We start from the raw sequence: 9757 nt of genomic DNA, 5'->3' as shown, positions 1-9757 counted from the left end.
CCACTGCTGGGACCTGCCCTCGCCCATCCCTCCTGCCCTCCCTTCACTCCCTCGCTCTGTTATCTAGCAGTGAGGGTTATAACGCTCGCGGTTCGAGTTCATCTGGAATCGTATGGACCTGATCAAATTGAACTGTGAGGGTTCGAGGACACGACATGCTCCCATTTGGTCGCACGCGACGTGGCTGCCCTCGGTGCTGTTGTCAGCAGTGGGAGTATGGCACATGCTCAGACAGGCTCGGGTCAAAACCCCAGAGCGTGGACTATTTAATTCATACCCAGAGAAGGCTATGTCCGTATTTAACTAGATTCCGATAGCATTTCCTTGTACGTTGACTAACACAGCCTCCCAAGTGAATGGAGACTTCCTTCCTGGTATGACATGCATGCTACTAGCCGACTCAGGTTTGTTGGCTTCGAATAGTGACCTCACCTGTATTTGCCTTACAAATTGTCCTGTGCAGGCGTCTATCACGCCTTGTTTACCTGCTTCCTTATCGACCACGTGATACGTTCTTCACCGATGCCACAAATGACAATGTCACCGCCTATCTCTCTCTCTTTATGCGCTGTCCTGGTCAAGTTTATGTGTTTACTAACGTTGTAACGGCGCCCGGTGAGCTATAAGGTGTTGGACGGGTGGACGGAGTCTCCCCTGCATACCGGGCGGCGATCTCGGGGGGGGGGGGGGGGAGGCGGCTGTCACTAGCCGTCCACTGTACCGGGCGCACGTGCCGGCCGAGGGCGGCCATAATTTCCCCGGCGACAAGACAGGACTGGCCTTCAGACCCGGCAGCGTGCTCTTCGGTGATGTTTGCAAACAGAGTCGCACGCTGGGGGATCTATGCTTAAACAGAGCCCTACGCTGGGGGAACTATGCTTTAAAAGAGTCGCACGCTGGGAGACCTATGGTTAAAACAGCAGATCAATCTTTGAGCATCATTTCAGTAAAGATATTTTAAAACATGATCCTCCCTGAAGAACACGAGAGATACAGGATGGCCCACACAACAAAACAATTGCGTTTGTTTTCGGTGGAACATTTGGCCGTGGCGTGGGGTTTTCAACCGAGATAGCCCGATTCTAAAGCATGGAGCGGTTTACACAACAGTGTCCCGAGTGTCTGAGTCAACCTCGGAGGCCCATTGTGAGGGCCATGGGCAGGACCCTTCAGAACGAGTGTACATAGTTTTATCTAATGATAACAAGTCCTCCGCTGGCAATGCCTCCGCTCGAACACACTCAGCTGTGAATCAGCCGGGTTGTACCGCGATTGCACATCCCGTGCACTAGGTACATGATGGTGGAACGCCCGCGTCACGCACGGCAGCCACCTGGCAGGACACTTGGCCTAATGAACACTGGTGCGTGCAGCAGACTCTCAACGAAGACGGTGGCAGCCAGGGGAGCGGGCATTGCCACAGCGATGTAGGCCTCCACAATTTCTAGTACTAGCCTGGCGCTCCGTTGTTGGATTAGATTGCAGGATTCCCTAGAAATTGGCTTCGTTGAAACCATGGCCTAACTTTGACCTGCCATAGGTTAGCGACCTTACAGGGTACATTTAAATGGTTGAAGCCAGACGACCCGGTATTCAATTGTCTACAACTATGCAGAATTTGGCGTGGCTATGCCGCGCCGTTCGGAAACCATTTCGGAAAAACCTTTGGAGGGTCAGTTCGACCCCCACCCGAGCGCGTGTTAACTGGGCGTCAAGCTGATCATGGTTACCGCTTTCTCACGAATTTCACAACCTGCAACAAAGAGGTGACAAATCGAAAGTTACCCTCTAAAAACATACCACTTTGCGTCCGTCACATGCACAGAGACGTGTGCACGAGCCATGCGCAGCTGGGCCACCGTAACTTATGCGAACTGGTGGGCTCGGCTCATCCGACTCGCATGTCGCTTGTTAGTCGTCATAATCGCCTGAAATATGGCGCGCAGAAACCTTGGCACATTGCGAGATCGCCAGTCCCGTGTATGACCTGTTGCGGACAACGACCGGATCGTAGGTTGATATGACTCAGAGCCGTTTATCCGTGCCATTTCCTTCAGTTTAGATCGAGAGCCTGCAGCCGTTTTCCGGTGACAAGACGTGAGCATACAGACGACGGTTAGGTCAATATCCAGATCAACATGTGCCAGTGGTATTCACGAAAGCTGCATTCTAGGATGTAATCAATTGAAACCTTGGCTGCGGAATACTTCCTAAAGCACTGCAAGGGGCTCCAAGGCCAATGCAAATGCGTCCTGGTCCTGATCCAACGTGTAATCTGTGGACAGAGACCCCTGGTAGGATGTTGTTGTTCTCCCATCTTCACGTGCCAGATTGTCTCGATGACAACCAGCGGCACTTTCTGTTAGTCTCTCACGCAGCCCGAAGCTGGGGTGGTCCTGGCGAAAGAACAACTCCGCTTCTGGAGGTCCGTCTTTGCTCGTTTCGTCTTCCGTTTCCACCGATCGGCGTCCTCTTCCTCGTCAGATTACGGCGCTCTGTCCTCACTCCACACAGCCCAGACCGTGACTTCCGCCGCCTTGGTTTCCAGCTTCCCGATGACTTGTGTGGCTTCCATGGCCGTAATACTGCCGGAATATCTGGATTTGATTGATTTCTAGGATCAGCGCAGTCGCTGAGCAGTACTTGTCCCGTGACACCTGACCCCACTATCCGATCGTGGTATGAAGATCAACGGCAGGGTTTTGCCGAGCTGCACTGCTCGGTCCAGTCCACTCCGCCTTCTGGTGTCACTCGACTCCTAGCGCGGCCGCTGCCACCGCCGCAGATCTTTCTAGCCTGGAGTAAATACCGCGTGGCTAAAGCGAATCAAACCACCACGCCACGGCCGGGTGATCGGTGAGGCACGTGCTCTCACAAACTGAGCTATTGTCGCGGATACTGATAACACGCCCCGTCGCTGGCTGTCGGCGCTGCCTGACAGGCAGCGCCGACTGACAGATGCAATGTGTGAAAAAAGAGATGGCACGTGCCCCTGGATTGGCTAATGCCTGCGCGCTGAGGCCGGTCAGCCGGCGGGTGACGCACGTGGCGACGCGCCGGCGGCCTGCCGACCCCGGCCAGCCTCCAGCTGTCTGGCGGCGGGACGGCGCCGCCGGGCTTGGCCGAGGCTGGCTGGGGGTGTATTCCCCGTTCTAAGCGTAATCATCAACTGGCGACGGTGATTTTCGCAAGTCTGTGTAAAATGTATCACGGAAAAGTCGTCTGGAAGCATTTTGATCGGGCTGTCTCCTCTCCTCGAGCATTTGATGAAATCCGGATCTGGTAATAGCCCTTTCCATATAATCCGGATCTGGTGATACCTCTTTCCCCGTAAGTGCGCGGGCTGAGTACTTAGATGAAGTGTTTTATGTACTCATTGCTTCATTTTGCTTGTTTTTTCAGATGGTTTTATGAAACCTTTCTCTAACGATGACCGAGGAAGATGTGTGATTTTCCGTAGCACTCATACATTAAAGATAACTACTGTGATGACTAATTCCACTGCCATAAATACTTTTAAGTGACACTAAATGGCTAAAAAGTAACGCGTTTCTAGCGCTGAATCATGCGGCATGGTTTTGACTACTGCTGCGAGAAGAGGCGCGTTGTCCTTGGACTGAGCAGCAAAGAAGACACACCTCTCTTATTCGCCTTATACCTGCATGTCGATCCTCCACAAACCAGCTAGCCTCACAACTTCCGCCCGGAGTACCTTCAGGATACAGCGTGGGGGGTTATCGCCGCCTCTTTCCGTCAGCCCCTCCCCGCCCCCGCCTCATGGACCACGTGCGTGACCTCAGGCCGCGATGAACGGCCTCTGACGCTATCAAACGGCCCGCCACCGGACATCCTGCCAGTCCCGGGATGGGGGAGGGCAGACGGTGGGGGAGGGAAGCGCCGACAGCCGGCGGAAGGCCTCGCATTTCGGCGCCGGCGGCGTGCATTGCACATCACGTGCAATGCAGAGCTTCTGCGCTCTTTCTTATTGTGTCGCCATATACGGCGCGATGATAGCGAGGCAATAGCGACCATATTTCAGTGTGTGTCTGAGCATGCTAGAAACGCATGCATGCGTGAAGGACATTTGAACGAGGCCTATTTTCATCGGTCAAAGATGGTGGTACTGATTTTGCTACCATAGTTAGCAAGCAGGCGCCCTGCCCTTAGCTGGTGGTGGTTTCCAACTCACATCACCATTGCAGCAGCTTACTCTAACTTATACTCGAGATTTATTTCAGGTATGGGCCGCGCAGACGTTGACGAAATTCAGAGAGAGGTCCGCTAGACTTAGCTGAGAGTAAGCACTTCTTTCCAACTCCCGCCGCTCACAAAAACTTAGAAAACTCCGAACAGGCATCGTAATAATCCTAGAATAATAGGCTTAATGCATTTGTTCATTCAGATGGTTGCTTGATTTATTGACCAGGATGGTAGTGACTTGTTTGCTTTGCCTACCTGTTTCTAAGCTAGTGGTTTTATTCGGTTGACAAGTTTGCGAAAGCATTCCAGGGCCTGTTTCAATATGTTGACTGAGAGGTGGGGGATGATCCCCACCAGTGACTGTCAGCCCCCCCCCCCCTCCAACCCCCAACCCCCATTGAAAACCTGGTTTTGCCGGCAGCTCACGTCCGACCAGGTCTTTCAGACAATTTAGGTAGATATCGGCGTCGCGGTGGGTTCACGCATGGTGTATGCGGCCAAGCATTCTTAGGCGAGTCAGTCGTTCTTTAATAAAAAATAAGAGAACAAAAAAAAGAGCGAGGAGCCGCCTTTGCGAAGTCACACAATTCAAACAACAGAATGGACAGACAGTCAGGTAAGCAAAATGCATTGCAACCTTAAAATGATATCGCATGTTTTGGATCATATTTACATGTGACCGTCTCTGTAAGATGGGATTTGATTGGTGTAGGTACAGGCCGAAATTTGGGCAATGACATGACCAACAGATGTTTGTGATGCTTGTGACAGCACTGCTGGATTCCATTTCGATTGGTTCAATTTCATGAACAACTGCAACCGCAAGCAAGATAAAACGGACGCGAAAAATGTGAAGAATCCAGCTGGCGGGTCAACGCAAATTGTATGTTACCGTGGATCACGAGCATGGCATCATGCAAGAAACATCCAGTTGTAATTGAGACATGCCCTTTTGCCGTAGAACCTGCCGGCTTTCGACCACATCGCTTCCGGTGATGATGAATTCTCTGAGAGGTTTTTGAGACAAGGCGATTTGTTCCCCGGCTCTTCCCCCCACAGCGTTATTATGTTTACGTTCGGTTTCGTGGACGTGGGATGCAGCTGACCACTCTTGTGGCACGCATACAGCACCTGTTACTGCGGTTTTTTCCGAAGGTAGGGGAAAGCGGGGACGGGGAGAGAATGGAGGCAGGTTTCCACGTGCTTCTTGCCTTCGCTTTCAGCATCCATGCCTGCTTCCTTTGCTTGTGGTCTGATGCGCTGTCCAACTACCTTTTTTAAGCACAGCGTGGCACGGTCAGTTCAAAGCATCGCCCATACTAGTCACTACTTACCTATCAGTATGAGAGTGCAGATAATTTGATGGTGTCTGGCGATTTGGGGGCAAATGTGTGCGCCCAAACAACTACCGCAACGTTCCCTTGCACACCTACGCATTGGTGGCATAAACCAACACGGTCATGCCCTCCCAATTTTGCGGTGGCTCCAAATGCACCTCTTACTTCAACGCGTCCCAAGCAGCAGGTACAACTAAAAAATGTTCACTTAGATCAAGTTCAGTGTGCCGCGGGCTGCAATTTTTTGCGCGTCATCAAATAATATTGCGGCCCAGCTGTTAACACGCATGTGCACTCCTTACGCTCTTACATGCATGGTATGAAAATTACAGGGTCTTTCTGCCCTCTGTTTAACCTGCACAACGATGAGCAAGCAAACGGAGACAGACAGACAGGTGTACAAGCAGACGCACCTTTTCGCGGAAAGTATATAATTGATGTCTTTATTTAATAACGATGTTGTGTTTCCATCGCTCAGAATGAGTCAGGGGTGCGATTTAGGACGGCATGGAAGTGAATGCTTATCTTTCTCTACCCCGAACTTCCGAACTTCGGGAAAACTTAACATCACATGAAAAGAAATGGCTGAGAATGCGACTTTGTCCGCCAACTTAACAAAATCCCACCACACTGCACTAAATTTTGTTCGCTACTCCTATGACATCTGCAGTAAACCAGATGGTGAAAGATGAAATGATGGCACGTGTTGGCAGGCGGTGCTTGACGATTTGTCACGAGGATCTCACGTCGTGAAGAGCATCTACTCGAGACGGCGTCGACCGGTGTTTTCTACAACGCCGCAGACCACAGATGCGCGCCACTTGCCAGACTGACGAGGCCGCCAACAGATGGACATTGTAAGAAGGCCGGCACAATACGCCGATAGGCCCCCCGACCGGTGTCTGGCGCTAAGCCTAGCTGCATAACTTCACGCTGCATGGATATTCATCAGGCTTGCATGCAACAAGACGATGTGAAGGGGATGGCCACACATGGGGCGTTGGCCAATAGGGTCTCGCGGTCGGAGACAGGGGGACGTGCTCAACGTATTATGTTGTCAGCGAATTTGCATACCACAGTGGTGGCGATTTCTGTTCAATTAAGAGTATGCCGTTCAGTTAAGAGACAACTATAAATCGATGTCAAAGTTAAAGCAGGCTATGTTGTTAGAATTTATTGATGTGAAAAACAAGGACATACACCAGTTGATGTCAAGGCCTTGGATCCATTGGCAATCGCAGAAACATGTTATGCGTAGTGATAATTGCATTGTTTTGTCTACCCTGGCACTGAGGATGCAAACGCTGCTTTGATATCATCTGCTCACAGTGATCAAACATATCGCTATTCAGTAAGCAACAACCACAATAACTTCTCACAAAATTATGCTGTCTTTTATGCTTAAACGTGTCTAATGAGCAGCATGCTGATGTCTACAAACGCAGCACTTTTTGTACTAACAAGCTTTGGGGTTAGTTTGATGTGTTAAAATAGGCTACCGGGTAAATTCGCTCGCGCCTTTCCCGTCTAAACTAAGGATACAACAAATGGGGGACGTGTCGCCCAGGACAGGATGCTTGCATGATTTTGCCATTGGAGGAGGGTAGTCAGCATTCAAAACATCGGGGCGCTTCCAATTTATATATTTTTCAAGGGTCTTTCTCTAATTTCACTTTCGATATCTTTCCACATCGATTCTATTGCCATTTAACTATTCAATAAGGAGACACGTGCCTCTGGTGACCCCTTGTAAACGCCACTGACCAGCAGGCGCCCCTGTGGAAAGGCTCCATCTGGCCTGGAAGCCTGTTGAAAAAATTGCTGCCTTCCCCAGCTCAACATCCATGGTGAAACCCTGGTTGCAACAACGGCTGTACAGCTCAAAGGGCAGTTGTTACAGTCACAAATTTGCGGAATTATTGCGATGCAAATAGCGAGCCGATTGGAAAAAGAAACGTAAAACAGATCAGGAGAAATGTCGGAACCGTGCATGCAGTTACTCAAAAATGGTAAAAGCTGCCTCCCTTTTAAGCTGGTGGAAGCACGTATGTGCTCTTGCTAACCTATAACGACAGCAGTCAATAAGTCAATAAGCAAAGTGAGCATGTCTGCAAAGAGAGAGAAGAGAGATAGGAAGGAGAGAGAGAGAGAGATATAGAAGAGAGAGAGAGAGGAGAGATAGAGCGCGAGGAGAGTAGAGATACGACGAAGAGATTATAATACGAGATATATCTCTCTCTCTCTCTCTCTCTCTCCGCTCTCTCTCTCTCTCTTCTCTCTCTCCTCTCTCTCTCTCCCTCCCTCGCCTCTCCAGCCCCTCTCGGTCGGTCCCCCACGTCCCCTGCCCGCCCCTCCCCTACCCTGTCCCAACCCCCTTTTTTACTCATTACTACCTCCTGTGCATGTTCTGAAGTTTGGCGGCGATAAGCTGAGCATCCTTCAGTACACAGCACACTATCCGCCTGCCGGCTTCCGGCCGTAGGACCGGTCACGCTAGGGCTGCCGTGTCGAGAAGAGACCCCGATTTTGACGGTCGTTAGTGCTGGTCATTCGACCGCTGATCGTTCCCAGACGGCTGGCACTTTGATGACGGTGACCGATCGTCATCAAGATCAAGGTATCAGGAGGGCGGCAAAAACTACCGACGAGACCTAAAGGCGAAAACTGGTCCGACGGCGACAAAAACAAGAGGCTTTTGTGGGGTGTCTCCGCATTGCAGCACGGCGGGTCTGCTGGTCCACGCTGCCAACAGCTCACACACTTTGGCAGGACCGACACTGTTGATCAGTGCATTGGTCAAGCTTATACATATGGTAGTAAGATACCGAACAGATACAGTCTTTCGGACTGGTGCTGATGCTGCGACTTGCAAACTTCTGCGGAGGTTTCAGGCGTCTGTCTGAGGACCGGCCCAGATTGCCACATCAGCGGAGATCGGACGTTATTTGCAAGGTTCCTCAGTGACGTCATGACGTAGCGATGATATTCAGGATCCTCGGATCACGCTTGTGGAATGCCTTCCCTGAACGGGAGCGCCATCACCGCATGGGCTCATCGGCGCGTCGCGGTAGATGTGGACGGTGTGCATGTACCTGGTAAAAAGGTGGGGATTCGCACAGCTGATGCTGTCGTGACAGAACGGTTAATTGTGACGTTCATGTATTTCCCTCCCTCACTCTTGTACACTGCGGTTGGAAGTTAGCCATCCCTGCCTTCCCTTCAGGAAGCAAAGCAAACGGGCTGCCCGATAGGTATAGTAAAATATAGGTGCCATATGTTAGAAAAAGCATTGTACATAGTCGTCTTCCTTACGGCAGCAGTTATCGTGGATAATAAAAAAACAGGCGCATTCGCGCTCGTGCCTTCGACTTTTTATAATTACGGTAGTGAACGTCCGAGTATCCAAGAGACGCGACACCACGGCCCGCGGGCGCCATTGCTGCGACGAAGTCAATGTACTTCTCATTAAGAACTGTAAGAAATGTACGCACCAATGATCATAAGAATTATACGGGATGATAGTTGAATGAAATATGTCTTCAACCAATATTGGCCAGTGATTTTGCACCCTAAGTCGAGAAGGAACTGCACGAAGTTGGATAGTTTAGCGGCGTGTTAAAACTGGAATTTTAGCCCAACGGCCTAGATGACCTGCAATTCCTTTTGATATGATTCAATGATCTTTTGTGATGTTTGGTGTCTTATGAGCGTCTATACGATATCTATAAATTGGGCCAAATGTGGGAAACATCTTTTGGCATATTTTGAGGGTAAGTCGAGTCAATTTTACCGTTTAGCCCCCCCCCCCCCCCCTAAATAGTTATTTTGTGAAACTACACCTCTGATCTCGTGCATGGTCTCCTCCGTAACGACGGTTGCCCAGCAGCTGCAGCGGCCGCGCTCACGTGCGCCGGGCGCGCTCCGGGCGGCGGCGCCGCGGCCACGCCGGCTCGTACCTGTGCTGGCCTGGTGCGTGTCGAGGTTAGCGGACCTCTTCCGAATCTGCGCCGCCCAGAACTGGCTGTGGCTGAGGCCGCCGACGGCCGGCAGCAGGCAGGCGAGCAGCAGCGGCGTCAGCAGCCGCAGCGGTCGGCACCGGCGGGCGGCGGACATCGTCAGTGCTGTCCTGCGGGGCACCGCCCGGCGCGGTCAGCTGTGGCGGCGGCATCGGCACAGTCAAAAAAGGGGGGCGGAATCAGCGTCGTCATCATGGTCAGAAC

Source organism: Pollicipes pollicipes, unplaced genomic scaffold, assembly GCF_011947565.3.
Source record: "Pollicipes pollicipes isolate AB1234 unplaced genomic scaffold, Ppol_2.1 Scaffold_4740;HRSCAF=5597_pilon_pilon_pilon, whole genome shotgun sequence".
Taxonomy (NCBI): Eukaryota; Metazoa; Arthropoda; class Thecostraca; order Pollicipedomorpha; family Pollicipedidae; genus Pollicipes; species Pollicipes pollicipes.
Note: the sequence above shows the minus strand (reverse complement) of the source record.